Raw genomic sequence first — 20845 nt, 5'->3', positions numbered from 1 at the left:
CTTGATAAAAACTCTCAGCAAATTAGGAATAGAAGGGAAAAACCTCAACACAAAAAAGAGCATTTATACAAAGCAAACAGCCAATGTCATCCTAAACAGACAGAGTCTGAAATCATTCCCCTTGAGAAGAGGAACCAGACAAAGATGCCCCTCATCACCACTCTATTCAGCATTATGCTGGAGGTCCTACCCAGATCAATTGTCTAGAAAAAGAAATAAAGTGCATCCAAACTGGTAAGGAAGAAGTAAAAGTAAGTCTATTTGCAGAAAACATGATATTCTACAGAGAAAATCCTAAAGATTCCAGAAGAAAACTACTGGAACTAATAGAAGACTTCAGCAAAGTATCAGGATACAAGATAAAAAAAGAAAAAAAGCACTTGGATTCCTCTACAACAAAAAACAGACCAGTGAAGAAGAAATCACCAAATCAATAACATTTACAAGATCCCTCAGAAAGATAAAATATTTAGGAATAAATCTAAAGAAATCACATCATACTACTGCAAGAAACCAAAAGAGGCCTACATAAGTAGAAACAACTACCTCAACATTATGAAAATGGAAGACTCAACATTATGAAATTGTCTATCCTACCCAAAGCTATCTATAGGTACAATGCAATCCTGATCCGAATTCCAATGACATTTTTTACTGAGATGGAGAAATAAGTCACCAATGTCATATGCAAAGTGAAGAGGCCCTGGATGAATGAAGGAGGACTGAAAAAGAAGAACAAAGTAGGAGAGCTCACACTACCTGATTTTAGAACCTATTATAACACCGCAGTAGTTCAAACAGCCACGTGCTGGTACAAAAAGAGATAGATACACCAATGGAACAGAATTGAGAATCCACACATAAATTCATCCACCTATGAGTGTCTGATATTTGACAATGGACCAAAGTCTGTTAAATGTGGAAAAGACGGCCTCTTTAACAAATGGTGCTGACATAACTTGGTATCAGTCTGGAAAAAAGTGGAAAAAGACCCATACCTTACACCATAAACAAAAACTACCTCAAAATGGATCAAAGACATAAATATAAAATCTTAGATGATAATGATCGTGGAAGAAAATATAGGGGCAACACTAGGAGCCCTAATACATGGTATAAAGCGTATACAAAATAGTACCAGTAATACACAAACACCAGAAGAGAAACTAGATAAGCAAGAGCTTGTAAATACAAAATACTTACCCTCATCTGAAGACTTCACCGACAGAGTAAAAAGACAACCTATAGGCTGGGAAAAAGAATTTGGTTACAACAAATCTGATCATCATCTAATCTCTAAAATCTACAAGATACTGCAAAACCTCAAGAGCAAAAAGACAAATAACCCAATTGAAAAACGGTGAACGGGCACTTCACCAATGAAGACATTCAAGTGACTAATAGATACACAAGGAAATGCTCATGACCAGTATCCATTAGGGAAATGTAAATCAAAACTATAAGATACCATGCACCTCAATAAGGCTGACATTAATCCAAGAAATACAAAGTAATAAATGTTGGACAGGTTTTAGAGAGACTGGGATGCTTATGGATTGCTGGTGGGAATGTAAAATGGTAAAACCACTTTGGAAATAGTTTTGGCGCTTCTTTCAAAAGCTGGAAACTACCATACCATCCAGCAATTCCACTAGTTGGACTATATCCTAGAGACCTAAGAGCCTTCACACCAATTGTTACGTTCACAATCATATTCATTGCAGCACTGTTTACAACAGCAAAAAATGGAAATAACCAAGATGCCCATCAATGGATGAATGGATAAACATTACAGAATAGTCACAAAATGGAATATTACAGGGGGATAAAGAACAACAGTAAAAAAATAAAAATAGAACAATAAATCCATGAAACATCTCATAACATGTAGGAATCTGGAAGGCATTATTCTAAGTGAAATTAGTCAGTTGCAAAAGGCAAATATCGCATGAGACAACTATTAGAAGACCTCAAGAAAAGACTTAAACACAGAAGAAAATATTTTTTGATGGTTACCAGGATGGGGAGAGAGGAAAGTGGTATTCACTAATTAGATAGCAGACAAAAATTATTTTAGGTGAAGGGAAGGAAAACACACAATACAGGGGAAATCAATACAACTGGACTAATCCAAAGCTAAGAAGTTTCTTGAATACCATCAAATACTTCAAGGGACAGAGAGGCAGGTATGGGGTATGGGGACAACGGTATCTGTGGAAATTTAGGTCAATTGCCATAACAAAGTGTATTAAGAAAACATCCTGCAGGGGGCAGAGCCAAGACGGTAGAATAGCCAGATGCTTCTGATAATCTCAGCTACAACAAAGATTAAAAAAAAACTAGTGAAATGATTATATTCTAGAGCACTGAACATCAAAGACAAAGTTAGGGAATCGGATTAAGTAGCAGGTGGAGGGAGAGATGGTTCAGAAGCAGCGAGGACTTGCTGGGCCTGACTTGGCGGGAATGAGTACCCCTCAGGCATGATCCCCTGGAGCAACAGTTGGGAGGCTGGCGTTGGCATTTGGGCTGCAGATTACTCAAGAAGACACGGCAGACCGCTTAGTCCACCCAACCTCTGGAACTAAAGGAGAGCAGTGATCCCAGCAAAACGTAAGTACTTGCATTTATTTTACCAAACCCTTGATTTCCCTGGGCCTGAGATAAGTTCTGATGTATACACTGAACCATTCCTTGGAGAAGAAATAAAGAAACAATTGGGGGAAAAGATAAGCTGTCAGCTCTTCTAAGCTGGGCAGCTCAAGACAGAAGTGGCTCCTGTCCAGGCAGAAATGATCCCTGGACTTTGAATAACTTTCACACCTACATGGACTTGTGTGGGCACATTCCAGATTAGGCCCTTGTTTGCAGACTGCAACAGTGTATGTGCTTAAGATCTGACATCAACGGTTTCAGCTGTGTGGTGGAGAGGTGGGTGTTTGATATTTGACAGCGCTTTACCTATTAAACAGGGTGCTCACCTACCCACATTGGGGGCCTGAGGACTGGTGGCTCCACCCTCATCACTTAACCACCTGCAACAGGTGCCCAAGGATAAGTGGTGCCTCCCAGTCCTTACAACCAAAAGCATTGGGTGCCCATTTTCTGATTGCAGAACACACCCACCTGTGCACTCTAGGGAACAGGGACGCACTTTCTTTCTAGATATTCAGATGATTGTCAGCCCCCTGCCTTGTTCATACTGTGACCCCTCGTTACAACCAGACACCTGTGCCTACACCAATCACTTCTGCCACCTCTAAGACCGTAGGATGGAGCCCGTACCACTTGCTTGATGACCAACTACCTGGACACTTGAGCCCAATCCATACAACAAACGTGAATGGACTTCTAGGCTCATATACCTGGTAAGAGCTCTAGCCATTTGGTGACTGGACTTTAGATTTTCAAATGCACAAATAAGCTAGCTCACCCAAGCAGCCTATTTAGGGATTTCAAAACAACACAAAGCAATAAGCTAGGTTATAGTAAGCAAACATAAAATAATATAATAAATTACAGAAAGCAGTCAATATCAAATCACAGAAAGAATCAGATCACAATCACTTCAACAATCTCTGAAAACAAAGAACCAAGGAATCTTCTGGATGAAGATGTATTCCTGGAATTGCTATACATACATAGAATACAAAAGATTAATCTACAGAACTCTTCAAGAGATCAGGAAGGAGATCAGGCAAAATGCAGAACAAGCCAAGGAGCACACAAATAAAGCAGTCAAGGAAATTAAGAAGGCTGTCCAAGAACATAACAAAAAAATTAATTAGCTACAAGAATCCACAGGGAGACAGCAATCAGAAATTCAGATTAAGGATAAAATTTCAGATTTAGACAACTCAGTAGAAACTCAGAAGAGCATAATTGAGCAAATGGAAGGCAGAATTAGTGAGACTGAAGATAAAATGCTTGGCACAATATATTCAAATAAATATCAGTTAAAAGAATTAAAAAAAAAAAAAAAAAAGAATCCCTAAGAATCAACTGAACTATATCAAGAGAAATCACCCTAGGAGTGACTCGAGTACCAGAACAGGGAGGGATAACAGAAAATTCAGAGATAATTGTTACAGATTTGTTCGCAGAAAAGTTCCCTGATATCGTGAAGATGAGAAGATATCTATCCAAGGTGCTCATTGAACCCCACATAAGTGAAATCTCAAAAGAAATTCACCAAGACATATTATAATCAAATTTCTGAAACCGAAGATAAGGAGAGAATTTTAAGAATGGCTAGTGATAAACGAAAAGTCACCTACAAGAATAGTAGAGAAGGCTATGCTTGGACTACTCCATAGAAACCATGCAGGGAAGAAGGCAATGGGATGATATAATATAAAGCATTGAAGGAAAAAAAATTGCCAGCCAAGAATTGGCATATATCCAGCAAAAGTTTCTCTCAAATATGAAGGTGAAATTAGGATGTTTCCAGATAAACAGAGGTTTAGGAAATTTATAAAAACCCAACTAAAACTACAAGAAATACTGAAGGGAGTTATCTGGTTAGAAAATCAATAATATCAGATATCAACCCAAAACTGGAACTCAGGACAGAGCAACAAGATGTCAACCCAGAGAGGGAAATTGCAAATATACATCAGGCTAAAAAAAAAAAAAAGAGGCTCAAAACAGTGAAACAGTCTTATCATTATGTAAAAGGTGACAATATTAAAACAATAAAGAGGGAGTAAAAAATGTAGCCATATATCGTTCATATGCAAGGCAAGTCAAGGCAATAAAATAAATAAAGATTATTTTTAAATTTAGAAAAATACAGGTAAATATTAAGGTAACCACGAAGGAGACTAACAATCCTACACATCAAAATATAATACAGGAAAAACATAAAGACTGAGCAAAAACAAAATCAAGAACAACAAATGCAGAAACGAAAACATATAAACTGCTTAGCGCGCATACATAGGCGTAAACCACACACATACACAGACGCATAAAACACACCACACGTGCATCACACTGCACACACATACAAACAGTCACACACACATACATGCACATACTCCACATGCATACACAGACACACATATATACAGACACACACATATGCATACTCCACAGGCATACACAGACGCATAAAACACAGCACATCTTCTAGCAGCATGTCACACACTGTATTATGGTGACTCGGAGTTTTCATTTTCTGATTCTTCACAAGTATATCACTGGGTCTTTCTTCCTAGTCTAAGTCCAGAAATTCCTGTAAAACACGTCCACCGTGCATAACCCTGTTGTTGTTAGGTGCCGTCCAGTCAGTCCCAACTCACAGTGACCCTATGCACAACAGAAGGACACATTGCCAGGTCCTGCTCCATCTTCACCATTGTTGTTATCCTTAAGCCCATTGTTGCAGCCATTCTATCCATCCATCTCATTGAGGGTCTTCATTTTTTTCACTGACCCTCTACTTTACCAAGCGTGATATCCTTCTCCAGGGACTGATCTCACCTGACAACATGGATGTTTGCAGCTGTTTCTTGTCATTTGGAGTCAGCAAATGAAGGTCCCAAAAGCTTAACTCCACTCACATCATTAAGGTCGAATCTATTTTGAGAAAGCAGCTCTTCCCCAGTCATCTTTTGAGTGCCTCCCAACCTGAGGGGCTCATCTTCCGGCACTACATCAAACAACATTCTACTACTATTCATAAGGTTCTCACTGGGTAAATCTTTAGGAATTGACTGCCAAATCCTCCTTCCTAGACTGTCTTAATCTGGAAGCTCAGCTGAAACTTGTCCACCATGGGTGACCCGGCTGGTACTTGAATACCGGTGGCATAGCTTCCAGCATCGCAGCAATATACACGCCTTCATAGTAGGACAAACTGACAAGTAGGGGGTGTGTGACTCTGCTGGTATTTAAAATATCAGTGGCAAAGCTTCCAGTGTTATGGCAGCATGGAACCCGCCACAGTAGCACAAACTGACACATGGGTGGGGGCTTCTAGAAGTAAAAGTTTCCTGAATAGCTACAGTAGTCAAACAGTGTGGTATTTGTGAAGGATGAGGTACACAGGTCAATAGACTAGCACAGAGTTCCCAGAGATGAAACTACACAAACAGCTGTAACTGATTTCGAACAGCATTATTGAGATGTAATCCACATACAATGCAATTATTCAAAGTAAAATTCAGTGTTTTTTTAGTATATTCACAGATGTGTGCAACCATGACGAAAACCAGTTACTGTCACTTTGATTCCAACACAGGGCAACCCCTTGTAAGTCAGAATACTCCACAGGGCCTTCAATGTCTGATTGTTTTGAAAGCAGGTCACCAAGCCATTCACGCAACGTGCCTCTGGGTGAGTACAAATTCTGAAACTCTTGACTAGCAGCAAGCATGTTAAACATCTGCACCACCCGGGGACTCTACAAATACTGCCACAGTCAATTTTAGAGAATTTTAATCAGCTCAAAAAGAAACATATACACTCTAACTACCACTCATTCCCTCCGCTGTCCCAGGTCAAAGTAACTGCCAGTCCCTGTCCAAACCAAACCAAACCCACAGCTATTCCATTGATTCTGACTCCTAACAATATCAGGTGTATCACAGGGGAATTGTGCTCAGTAGGGTTTCCTTGGCTGTAATCTTTACAGAAGCAGATCGCGAAGACTTTTCTGCAGAGCCACTGCTTGAGTTTTGACTGCCAAACTGTAGCTTATTAGTCACCTGCAAACCACTTGCACCACACAGGACCTTCTATCCCTACACATTTGCCTATTCTTCATATTCAGTACAAATGGACTAATATAATATATAGTCTTTGTGAACGTTTTCTTTCACTTAACATAATATTCTCAAAGCTCATTCACATTGTAGCATGTGTCAGTACATTAATCCACTGCATTTTGTTTGTGCTGTCAAATATTTATTAAAATTTGGGTTGTTTTGACATTTGTCTATTATCAGCAACAGAACTATAAATATCCGTGTACAAGTTTTTGTGAGGAATGATGATTTTATTTCTCTTTAGTATATATCTAACTGTGGAATTGCTGGTTTATATGGTTTAACCTTTTGAGGAATCCATAACCATATGGCCAACTGCAGTGTGTGAGGATTCCGAGGTCTCCACATCTTCACCAACACTTATGTGACTTTCTGAAGTGGTGTCCCTAGCGAATTTGAGTTTTGTTTCCCTGATGACTAATGATGCTAAGCATCTTTTCATGTCCTCGTTTGCCATTTGCGTAGGTTTTCTGAAACCAGTTACTTTTGACAAAGATGAAAAAGCAGTTTATTTTTGGGAAATACAGATCAAAACAAAAGTAAATGCAATGGAGAATAAAAGAACAGTAGAGAAAAAATCAACAAAACCAAAAGTTGGTTCCTGGAAAACATCAATAAAATTGGCAAGCCTTTAGTTACTCTGAAAACACAAACAAACAAATCTCGGAGGACTCAAATAACAAAAATGAGAAAGGAAATTGAAGATATTTCAAAAGAATCAACAATATATACACATGGTACTATAAAAAGTTGTACTACAAACATTTGAAAGCTTAAATAAAATGGGAAAATTCCTAGAAAAACATAACTTACCTAAGTAATGCAAACAGAGTTAGAAAATATCCACAAACTCATAATAAGACAAGAGACTGAATCAACAACCATAAAAGTATTGGGCCAAACAAATTCAGTGGGGAATTTTATGAAACATTCAAAGATAAGAATCAACACCATTCTTGCTCAAATTCTTCCAAAATATAGAAGAGGTAGGAATATGAACTAACTCATTTTATAAAGCCAGAACTACCAAGGCACCAAAGCCAGACAAAGCACAACAAAAGAAAATGAACAAAAAACTAAAGATGTATATCCCTCATGAATATGGGTGAAAAAATTCTAAACAAAACACTAGTGAGCAGAATCCAGCAACATATTAAAATAATTAACACCATGAACGCTAGGAAGTTATTGAAGGACTGCAAGGATGGATCAACATTTTCACATTTATAAATATAATACACTACATTAACAGAACAATAGAGAAAAAAACTACATGATCATCTCAATAGAAAAGGTATTTGATAAAATTTAATACCAATTCCTGATTAAAAAAAAAATTATCAGTAAGATACATATAGACGAGACATTGCTCAACATGAACAAACCAAACCAAGCCCATTGCTGTCCAGTAGATTCTGACTCATAGTGACCCTGTAGGACAGGGTAGAATTGCCCCTGAGGATTTCCAGGGAGCAGCTGGTGGATTTGATAAGGGCATCTATAGAAGAACAACAACCAGCATTATACTCAACGGAGAAAGACTGGGTATCCCACTTGAGAACAGGAATGAGGAAAGGATGCCTGCTCTAACTACCCTCTTGTCAGGATGCAGTCTTAACATTTTTCACTTGCTCAGTTTAGTGGATAATATTAAAGTTTTCCATCTCTGACAGGTTTCTGGCTTACAGAGGTTCTGGCTATCTCAGGTTTTACTGTATAATGAAATGCACAATGTCCTGCGGTTAGAAAAACAAAGGGAACAACACGATAGGCATTAATCAATCTTAAAGAACTGAAGAGAAGACTCAACTTGCAATATTGAAGGATTCTATCGGCAAAAACTGAATGACACAGGAAACATCGAACGGCAGTAGAAGGAATATAGAGAATCACTGTACCAAAAAGGACTGGACAAAGTTCAACCATTCAGAAGGAACATGAGGAAGAACCACCAGTAGTGAAGGAAGAAATGAGACCCACACTGAAGGCACTGGCAAGAAACAAACCTCCAGAAATTGGAAGATTATAATTAACAGATTTCAACAAACACATACAATGCAGGAAGTGCATACTTCTTTCTGTCAAAAAATTTGGAAGACAACTACCTGGCCAGCCCAGTGAAAGGGATACAAATTCCAGTCCAGTCCAAAGGAAGGTGACCAAATAGAAAAATATGGAACATCACTAATATCACATTTCAGTAAAATTTTGCTAAAGGTAAGTGAAAAACAGCTGCGGGTATATATTGAGAAGGAAAATGCCAGAATTTTAACACAAATTTGTAAGAGGACATGGAACAAGGAATACGATTTCTGATGCTGAACGGATCTTAGAAAAAGCAGAGAATACCAGAAAAATATTTCTGTGTTCTATCCACTATGGAAGGGCATATTGCTGTGTGGATCATAAAAAAAGGGGAAAAAAACAAAACAAAACATGGGTAACATTACGAAGAATGTGAATTCCAGATTTCTTACTAGTGCTAATATGGAACCTGTACATGGAACATGAGGCCACTGTTCAAACAGAAATGCGGATATTGCATGATTTTAAACTGGAGAAGGTGTGTGATAAGGTTCCATCCTTTTACCTTAGTTATTCAATCTGCATCCTGAGCAAATAATAAAAGTACCTGGACTATACGAAGAAGAATGTGCCATGAGGACTGGGAGAAAACTCATCAGCGTATTAAAAACATTCAGATGACTCCATCTCCTTGTCAAAAATGAAGATGAGTGAAGCACTTACTGGCAGAGGTAAAAGACTTTGGTCTTCAGTACGGATTACACCTGAACGTGAAGAAAAACGAAATCCTCACAATTGTCCAATAACCAACATCTTAATAAGCGAGAAGGAATTGAAATTATCAAGGATTTCTTTCTTCTTGGATCAAAAACAAATGCCAATGGAAGAAGCAGTCAAGAAAGTAAACAACATATTGCACTGAGAAAATCTGTGGCAGAAAACCTTAAAACCTTAAAGAAGAAAGTTGCCACTTTGAAGCCACGTTGATGCCTAATGACCCAAGCCATGTTCTTTTCAGTGGCCTCATATGCCTACAAAATTTGCATGATGATATAATAAGAATCAAAAGGAACTGATGAATTTGAACTGTAGTGTTGGCAAAGAATGTTGAATATACCATAGACTTCCAGAAAAATGAACACAGTATTGGAGGAAGAGCAGCAGAATGCTCCTAAGAAGCAAGTGTGGCAAAACTTCATCTCAATAACTTTGGACAGATCATCAGAAAGGACCAGTCAATGGAGAAGAACATTGTACCTGGGAAGTAGATGGTCAGCAAAATGAAGGGAGGCTCTCAGTGAGATTGATTAACACAGTGGGTGCAACAATGGGTTGAAACGTAGCAACTACTGTGAGGATGGTACAGGAATAGGAGTTTCATTCCTTTACACATAAGGTCACTATGAGTCAGACCCAACTCAAGGGAACCGAACAACAGCAACAGCAGTGTGTTGTCAGGAAAAGAGTGAAAATGAGTCCTACCAGTACCGGTGTCATTCCACAGTCACTGTGGACATATCCAAACCTGTGGCTTTCTGATGAGTAACATCAGAGTCTTACAACGCTAGGTAAGGAACACACTTCACTAAAATATGCCATTCAGCTACTGAGCAAATAAATAAAGCGTGAGCAATAACAAGACCCCAAGGAATGGTTGGTGTGTAAATTTGAATAATAATATTAACTGGTCTTCCTTGTAGGCGAATGGATATTATCCTATCACTGATAGTGTTGTACTTCAGGATAGATCTTGAAACATTCTTTTGGACCATGAATGCAACACCATTCCTCTTCGAGTTGTCATTCCCAGCATAGTAGACTATATGATTGTCCAATTCAAAGTGGCCAATACCAGCCCATTTCAGCTCACTAATGCCGAGGATATTAATGTTTATGCGTTCCATTTCATTTTGGACGATTTCCAATTTTCCTAGATTCGTACTTCGTACATTCCAGGTTCTGATAATTAATGCATGTTTGCAGCTGTTTCTTCTCATTTTGAGTCGTGCCACATCAGCAAATGAAGGTCCCGAAAGCTTTACTCCACCCACGTCATGAAGGTCGACTCTACCTTGAGGAGGCAGCTCTTCCCCAGCCACCTTTTGAGTGCCTTCCAACCTGGAGGGTTCATCTTCCAGCACTATATCAGACAATGTTCCACTTCTATTCATAAGGTTTTCACTGGCTAATGGTTTTCAGAAGTAGACTGCCGGGTCCTTCTTCCTAGTCTTAGTCTGGAAGCTCAGTTGAAACCTGTCCTCTGTTGGTGACCCTGCTGGTATCTAAATACCGGTGGCATAGCTTCCAGCATCACAGCAACACACAGCCCCCCACAGTATGACAAACTGAGAGACACCTGGGGGTGCCAGTCCGTAGGTAGTCTTTTTACTCTTTTGGTGAAGTCTTTGGATGAGCATAAGTGTTTGATTTTTAGGAGCTCCCAGTTATCTAGTTTTTCTTCTGCATTCTTAATCATGTTTTATATACTGTTTATGCCATCTATTAAGGCTCCTAATGTTGTTCCTATTTTTTCCTCCATGATCTTTATCGTTTTAGAATTTATATTTAGGCCTTTGATCCATTTTGAGCTCATTTTTGTGCGTGGAGTGAGGTATGGGCCTTGTTTCATTTCTTCGTAAATGGATATCCAGTTATGCCAGCACCATTTGTTAAAAAGACTGTCTTTTCCCCATGTAACTGTTTTGGGGCCTTTGTCAAATATCAACTGCTCATATGTGGATGTATTTATGTCTGGATTCTCAATTTTGTTCCATTGGTCTGTATATCTGTTGTTGTACCAGTGCCAGTACCAAGCTGTTTTGACTACTATGATGGTATAATAGGTTCTAAAATCAGGTAAAGTAAGGCCTCCCACTTTGTTCTTCTTTTTTAGTAATGCCTTATTTATCCAGGGCCACTTTCCCTTCCGTGTAAACTTGGTGATATGTTTCTCCATCTCATTAAAGAATGTCATTGGGATTTGGATCGGAATTGCATTATATGTATAGATCACTTTTGGTAGAATAGATATTTTTATACTGTTAAGTCTTTCTATCCATTAGATAGGTAATTTTTTCCAGTTATGTAAGTGTCTGTCTTTCGCTTTCTTACAGTATTGTATTGTAGTTTTCTTTGTATAAGTCTTTTACATCTCTGGTAAGATTTATTCCTAAGTATTTTATCTTCTTGGGGGCTCATATAAATGGCATTGATTTGGTGATTTCCTCTTCGATGTTCTTTTGTTGGTGTAGAGGAATGCAACTGATTTTTTATGTTTATCTTGTATCCCGATACTCTGCTTAACTCTTCCATTAGTTTCAGTAGTTTTCTGGAGGATTCCTTAGGGTTTTCTGTGTATAAGATCATAAAACCCAAAAATCAAGTGCGGTCGAGTCAATTCCGGCTCATAATGACCCTATAGGATAGAGTAGAACTGCCCTATAGAGTTTCCAAGGAGCACCTGGCTGATTCAAAATGCTGACCCTTTGACTAGCAGCCGTAGCACTTAACCACTATGCCACCAGATCATGTCATCTGCAAACAGAGATACTTTGACTTATTCCTTGACAATCTAGATGCCCTTTATTTCTTTCTCTAGCCTAATTGCTCTGGCTAGGACCTCCAACACAATGTTGAATAAGGGCAGTGATAAAGTGCATCCTTGTCTGGTTCCTGATCTCAATGCGAATGCTTTCAGACTCTCTCCATTTAGGGTGATGTTGGCTATTGACTATGTATAAATGCCCTTTATTACGTCGAGGAATTTTCCTTCTATTTCAATTTTCCTGAGAGTTTTTATCACAAATGGGTGTTGAACTTTGTCAAATGCCTCCTCTGCATCAATTGATAAAATCATGTGATCCTTGTCTTTTGTTTTATTTATGTGGTGGATTACAATAATTGTTTTTCTAATGTTGAACCATCCCTGCGTACCTGGTATGAATCCCACTTGGTCATGGTGAATTATTTTTTAATATGTTGTTGAATTTATTGGCTAAAATTTCGTTGAGGAGTTTTGCATCTACGTTCATGAGGGATATAGGTCTATAATTTTCTTTTCTTGTGGTGTCTTTACCTGGTTTTGGTATCAGGGATTTGGTGGCTTCATAGAACGAGTTTGGTAGTATTCCATCCTTTTCTATGCTCTGAAATACCTTTAGTAACAGTGGTGTTAACTCTTCTCTGGTGGTAGAACTCTACAGTGAAGCTGTCCAGACCAGAACTTTTTTTTTTTTTTAATGTGGGAGTTTTTTGATTACCTTTTCAATCTCTTCTTTTTTATGGGTCTATTTAATTATTCTACCTCTGTTTGTGTTAGTTTTGGTAGGTAGTGTGTTTCTAGGAATTCATCCATTTTTTCTAGGTTTTCAAATTTGTTGGAGTATAGTTTTTCGTAGTAATCTGATATGATTCTTTTAATTTCAGTTGGGTCTGTTGCAATATCTCACCTCTCATTCCTTATTCATGTTATTTGCTTCATCTCCTGTTTTTCTTTTGTCACTTTGGCCAGTGGATTATCAATTTTGTTGATTTTTTCAAAAAACCAGCTTTTAGTTTTGTTAATTCTTTCAATTGTTTTTCTGTTTTCTATTTTATTTAGTTCAGCTCTAATTTTTATTATTTGTTTTCTTCTGGTGTCTGTGGGTTTCTTTTCTTGCTCTCTATTTGTTCAAGTTGTAGGGATAATTCTTTAATTTTGGCCCTTTCTTCTTTTCGGATGTATGCATTTATTGATATAAATTGGCCTCTGATCACTGCTTTTGCTCTGTCCCAAAGGTTCTGATAGGAAGTGTTTTCATTCTCATTGGATTCTATGAATTTCTTTATTCCATCCTTAATGTCTTCTATAATCCAGTTTTTTTTTTGAGCAGGGTATTGTTCAGTTTCCAAGTGTTTTTTTTTTTTTTTTCTTTTCCCTGCTTTCCTGTTATTGATTTCTGCTTTTATATCCTTATGGTCAGAGAAGATGCTTTGTAATATTTCAATGTTTTGGATTTTCCTAAGGCTTGCTTGATGGCCTAATATGTGGTCTATTCCAGAGAATGTTCCATGTGCACTAGAAAAGAAAGTACACTTGGTAGCTGTTGAGTGGAGTGTTCTGTATATGCCTATGAGGTCAACTTGGCTGATTGTGGCATTTAGATCTTCGGTGTCTTTATTGAGCTTCTTTCTGGATGTCCTGTCCTTCACCAAAAGTGGTGTGTTGAAGCCTCCTGCTACTATTGTGGAGCTGTCTATTTCACTCTTCAATGCTGATAGTTTGTTTTATGTATCTTGCAGCCCTGTCACTAGGTGCATAAATATTTTATATGGTTATATCTTCTTGGTGTATTGTCCTTTTAGTCATTATATAGTGTCCTTCCTTATCCTTTATGAGATGGATTTAACTTTAAAATCATAAATTAATATTGCCACACCTGCTTTTTTTTTTTTTTTTTGGCTTCAACAAAGAGAAATTTATTCTCTCGTAGTCTAATAGGCTACAAGTCCAAATTCAGGCATCAGTTCCAGGCAAAGGCTTTCTTTTCTCTGTGGGCTGTAGAGGAAGGTCTTTGTTATCAGTCTTCCCTGGTCTAGGATCTTTTCAGCACAGGGAACCTGGATCCAAAGGACATGTGCTCCTGGCTCTTCTTTCTCAGTGTTATGAGGTACCCTGTCTCTGTACTTCTCTTTTTTTAGTAATTTTTATTGCGCTTTAAGTGAAGTTCACAAGTCAAGCCAGTCTTTCAGGTAAACCTTATATACACGTTGCTATATACTCCTAGTTACTCTCCTCTTAATAAGAAAGCCCGCTGTCTCCCTCCACTCTCTCTTTTCGTGCCCATTTCATCAGCTTCTAACCCCCTCCACCCTCTCATCTCCCCTCCAGGCAGGAGATGCCGACATAGTCTGAAGTGTCCACCTGATCCAAGACGCTCACTCCTCATCAGCATCCCTCTCCAACCCACTGTCCAGTCCAATCTATATCTGAAGAGTTGGCTTCGGGAATAGTTCCTGTCCTGGGCCAGCAGAGGGTCTGGGTGCCATTACCACTGGTGTCCTTCCAGTCTCAGTCAGACCTTTAATTCTTGTCTTAGTAGAATTAGGGTTCTGCATCCCACTGCTCTTCTGTTCCCCCAGGGATTCTCTGTGTGTTCCCTGTCAGGGCAGTCATCAGTTGTAGCTGGGCAACATCTAGTTCTTCTGGTCTCTGGCTGATGTAACCCCTGGTTCATGTGGCCCTTTCTGTCTCTTCGGCTCATAATTACCTTTTGTCCTTGGTGTTCTTCATTCTCTTTTGATCCAGATGGGTTGAGACCAATTGATGCATGTTAGATGGTTGCTTGCTAGCATTGAAGGCCCCAGATGCCACTCTTCAAGTTGGTATGCAGAATGTTTTGTTAATAGATTTTATTATGCGAATTGCCTTAGATGTCCCCTGAAATCGTGGTCCCCAAACCCCTGCCCCTGCTACACTGGCCTTCGAAGCATTCAGTTTATTCAAGAAACTTCTTTGCTTTTGGTTTAGTCCAATTGTGCTGACTTCGCTGTATTTTGTGTTGTCTTTCCCTTCAACTAAGGTAGTTCTTATCTAGCAAGTAATTAGTGAATACTCCTCCCCCACCATTCCTCCCTCCCTCCTCTCGTGACCACAAAGGAATGTTTTCTTCTCAGTTTAAACTATTGCTCAAGTTCTTATAATAGTGGTCTTATACAATATTTGTGCTTTTGCAACTATTTTCACTCAGCATGATGCCTTCCAGGTTCCTCCATGTTATGAAATGTTCCACACATTCCTCACGGTTCTTTATGAATGCACACTATTCCATTGTGTGAATATACCATAATTTATTTATCCATTCATCTGTTGATGGGCACCTTGGTTGCTTCCATTTTTTGCTATTTTAAACAGTGCTGCAGTAAACATGGGTATGCATATATCTGTTCATGTAAAAGCTCTTATTTCTCTAGGATATATGCTGAGGAGTGGGATTGCTGGATTGTATGGTAGTTCTATTACTAGCATTTTAAGGAAGTACCAAATTGATTTCCATTTGACATTCTCACCAGCAGTGTATAAGTGTTCCAATCTCTCCACAGCCACTCCAACATTTATTATTTTGTGTCTTTTGGATTAATGCCAGCCTTGTTGGGGTGAGATGAAATCTCATTGTAGTTCTGATCTGCATGTCTGTAATGGCTAATGATCGTGAACATTTCCTCATGTATCTGTTAGCTTTTTGAATGCCTTCTTTAGTGAAGTGTCTATCCTTATCTTTTGCTTATTTTTTGATAGGATTATTTGTCTTTTTCTTGTTGAATTTTTGCAGTACTGTGCAGATTTTAGATATCCGACACTGATCAGAAATGTCATAGCGAAAAACTTTTTCCCAGTGTGTAGGTAGTCTTTTTACTCTTTTGGTGAAGTCTTTGGATGAGCATAGGTGTTTGATTTTTAGGAGCTCCTGTTTATCTAGTTTTTCTTTTACTTTTTTTTTTTGAGATACAGAACCTTTTATTTCTTTCTTTCTGTACTTCACTGGAAATAAGAGAAAAATGTTCAACAGAAGAAGTGAGAACTGATATTCTTGCCTTGATCCCATCCTTGGGGAAGAGTTTTCAACATTTCACCAATAACTATGATACTATAAGCAGGTTTTTCATAGATGCCCTTGATCAGATTAAAGAACTTGTAGTTCTAATTTGCTGAGTTTTTAAAAAATCATAAATGTCTACTCACTTTTTTTGAAATGCTTTTTCTGCAGTAATTGACTTGCATGTACAACTTTTTTCTTCTGTGATGTTAAAGTGGTGAATGATATTGATTTTTGAATGTTAAATCCCACTTGGTCATGATGTATCGTATACATTATACATGTTGAATAAAATTTGCTGATATTTAAGTAAGAATTTTTCTACGTTCTTGAAGGGCATTGGTCTGCAATTTTCTTTTCTTGTGATGTCCTGGTCAAGTTTTTGTATCAGGCTTGTACTTTCCCTCATGAAATGAGATACCTTCCTCCTTTATTTACTGACAAAACTTGGGAAAGTTTGGCGTTACTTTTTTTTAAATAATTTTTATTGTGCTTTAAGTGAAAGTTTACAGATCAAGTCAGTCTTTCACACAAAAACCCATATAAACCTTGCTACACACTCCCAGTTACTCTCCCCTGAATGAGACAGCCTGCTCTCTCCCTCCACTCTCTCTTTTCGTGTCCATTTTGCCAGCTTATAACCCGCTCCACCCTCTCTTCTCCCTTTCAGGGAGGAGATGACAAAATAGTCTCAAGTGTCCACCTGATCCAAGAAGCTCACTCCTCACCAGCATCCCTCTCCAACCCATTGTCCAGTCCAATCCATGTCTGAAGAGTTGGCATTGGGAATGGTTCCTCTCCTGGGCCAAAAGAAGGTCTGGGGGCCATGACCACTGGGGTCCTTCCAGTCTGAGTCAGATCATTAAGTCTGGTCTTATGAGAATTTGGGGTCTGCATCCCACTGCTCTCCTGCTCCGTCAGGGGCTCTGTGTTGTGTTCTCTGCCAGGGCTGTCATCGGTTGTAGTCGGGCACAATCTAGCTCTTCTGGTCTCAGGATGATGTAGTCTCTGGTTCACGTGGCCCTTTCTGTCTCTTGGGCTCATAATTACCTTGTGTCCTTGGTGTTCTTCATTCTCCTTTGACCCAGGTGGGTTAAGACCAATTGATGCATCCTTGATGGCTCCTTGCTAGCATTTAAGACCCCAGACACCACTCTTCAAAGTGGGATGCAGAATGTTTTCTTAATAGATTTTATTATGCCAGTTGACTTAGATGTCCCCTGAAACCATGGTCGCCAGATCCCTGCACCTGCTACTCTGGCCTTTGAAGCATTCAGTTTATTCAGGAAATTTCTTTGCTTTTGGTTTGGTCCACTTGTGCTGACCTCCCTGTTTTGTGTCCTGACTTTCCCTTCGCCTAAAGTAGTTCCTATCTACTATCTAATTGGTGAATAGCCTTCTCCCACCTTCCCTGCCCCCTCTCGTAAACAAAAAAGAATGTTTTCTTCTCAGTTTAAGCTATTTTCTCAAGTTCTCATAATAATACTCTTATGTAATATTTGTCCTTTTGCAACTGACTAATTTCACTCAGGATTATGCCTTCCAGGATCCTCCATGTTATGAAATGTTTCACAGATTCCTCATGGTTCTTTATGAATGCATACTATTCCATTGTGTGAATATAACATAATTTATCCATTCATCTGTTGATGGACACCTTGGTTGCTTCCATCTTTTTGCTACTGTAAACAATGCTGCAATAAACATGGGTGTTCATATATCTGTTCGTGTAAAGGCTCTTATTTCTCTGGATATATTCCAAGGAGTGGGACTGCTGGATCTTACGGTAGTTCTATTTCTAGCTTTTTAAGGAAGCGCCACATCGATTTCCAAAGGGGCTGTACCATTGGACATTCCCACCAGCAGTGTATAAGTGTTTCAATCTCTCCACAGCCTCTCCAAAATTTATTATTTTGTGTTTTTTGCATTAATGCCAGCCTAGTTGGAAGATAAAATCTCATTGTAGTTTTGTCTGCATTTATCTAATGGCTAATGATCGTAAATATTTCCTTATCTGTTAGCTACCTGAATGTCTTCTTTAATGAAGTGTCTATCCATATCTTTTGCCCATTTTTTAATTGGGTTATTTGTCTTTTTGCAGTTGAGTTTTTGCAGTATCATGTAGATTTTAGAGATCAGGCACTGATCAGGAATATCATAGCTAAAAACTTTTTCCCAGTCTGTAGGTAGTCTTTTTACTCTTTTGATGAAGTCTTTGGATGAGCATAGGTGCTTGATTTTTATGAACTGCCAGTTATCTAGTTTTTCTTCTACATTATTTATAATATTTTGTATAATGTTCATGTATGCCATGTATTAGGGCTCCTAACATTGTCTCTATTTTTTCTTCCATGATCTTTTTCGTTTTAGATTTTATATTTAGGTCTTTGATCCATTTTGAGTTAGTTTTTGTGCATAGTGTGATGTATGGTTCTTGATTCATTTTTTTGCAGAAGGATATCCAGATATGCCAGCACCATTTGTTAGAAAGACTGTTTTTTCCCCGTGTAACTGTTTTGGAGACTTTGTCAAATATCAGCTGCTCATATGTGGATATATCTATGTCTGGATTCTCAATTTTGTTCCATTGGTCCGTGTACCTGTTGTACCAGTACCAGGCTGTTTTGACTACTGTGGTGGTATAATAGGTTCTAAAATTAGGTAAAGTAAGGCCTCCCACTTTGTTCTTCTTTTTCAGTAATGCCTTATTTATCCAAGGCCTCCTTCCCTTCTGTGTGAAGTTGGTGATATGTTTCTCCATCTCATTAAAGAATGTCGCTGGGATTTGGATCGGAATTGCATTATATATGTAGATTACTTTTGGTAGAACAGACATTTTTATAAGGATAAGTCTTCCTATCCACGATCAAGGTATTTTCTTCCACTTATCTAAGTCTCTTGGTTTCTTGGAGAAGTGTACTGTAGTTTTCTTTGTATAAGTCTTTTACATCTGTGGTAAGATTTATTCCTAAGTATTTTATCTTCTTGGCAGCTACTATAAATGGCATTGATTTGGTGATTTCCTTTTCCATGTTCTTTTGTCTGTGTAGAGGAATCCAACTGATTTTTGTATGTTTATCTTGTATCCCAATACTCTGCCGAACTCTTCTATTAGTTTCAGTAGTTTTCTGGAGGATTCCTTAGGGTTTTCTGTGTATAAGATCATGTCATCTGCAAATAGAGATGCTTTGACTTATTCCTTGACAATCTGGATCCCCTTTATTTCTTTATCTAGCCTAATTGCTCTGGCTAGCACTTCCGGCACAATGTTGAATTAGAGTGGTGATAAAGGGCACCCTTGTCTGGTTCCCGATCTCAATGGAAATGTTTGCAGGCTCCCTCCATTTAGAGTGATGTCGGCTCTTGATTCTGTATAAATGCCCTTTATTTTGTTGAGGAATTTTCCTTTTATTTTTATTTTGCTGAGTTTTTATCATGAATGAGTGCTGAACTTTGTCAAATGTCTTTTCTGCATCAATTGATAAAATCATGTGATTCTTGTCTTTTATTTATGTGGTGGATTACAATAATTGTTTTTCTAATGTGGAACCATCCCTGCGTACCTGGTATGAATCCCACTTGGTCATGGTGAATTATTTTTTAATATGTTGTTGAATCTATTGGCTAGAATTTTGTTGAGGAGTTTTGCATCTACGTTCATGAGGGATATAGGTCTGTAATTTTCTTTTCTTGTGGTGTCTTTACCTGGTTTTGGTGTCAGGGATATGGTGGCTTCATAGAATGAGTTTGATGGTATTCCGTCCTTTTCTATGCACTGAAATACCTTTAGTAGTAGTGGTGTTAATTCTTCTCTGTTGGTATAGCTCTGCAGTGAAGCCATCCAGACCAGGGCTCTTTTTTGTTGTTGTTGGGAGTTTTTTGATTACCTTTTCAATCCCTTCTTTTGTTATGGGTCTATTTAGTTGTTGTACCTCCATTTGTGTTAGTGTTGGTAGGTAGTGTGTTCCTAGTAATTCATCCATTTCTTCTAGGTTTTCAAATTTGTTGGAGTATAGTTTTTCATAGTAAACTGATATGATTCTTTTAATTTAAGTTGGGTCTGTTGTAATATCGCCCCTCTCATTTCTTATTCAGGTTATTGGCTTCCTCTCTTGTTTTTCTTTTGTCAGTTTGTCCAGTGGATTATCCAATTTGTTGATTTTTTTTCAAAAAAACAGCTTTTGGTCTTGTTAATTCTTTCAATTGTTTTTGTTTTCTATTTCATTTAGTTCAGCTCTAATTTTTATTATTTGTTTCCTTCTGGTGTCTGTGGGTTTCTTTTCTTGCTCTCTATTTGTTTGAGTTGTAGGGATAATTCTTTGATTTTCACCTTTTCTTCTTTTTGGATGTGTGCATTTATTGATATTAATTGGCCTCTGATCACAGCTTTTGCTGTGTCCCAAAGGTTCTGATAGGAAGTGTTTTCATCCTCATTGGAGTCTATGAATTTCTTTATTCCATCCTTAATGTCTTGTA

Source organism: Loxodonta africana, chromosome Y, assembly GCF_030014295.1.
Source record: "Loxodonta africana isolate mLoxAfr1 chromosome Y, mLoxAfr1.hap2, whole genome shotgun sequence".
In the NCBI taxonomy this organism is placed as follows: Eukaryota; Metazoa; Chordata; class Mammalia; order Proboscidea; family Elephantidae; genus Loxodonta; species Loxodonta africana.
The sequence above is the reverse complement of the archived record's forward strand: the minus strand, read 5'-3'. Positions refer to the sequence as shown.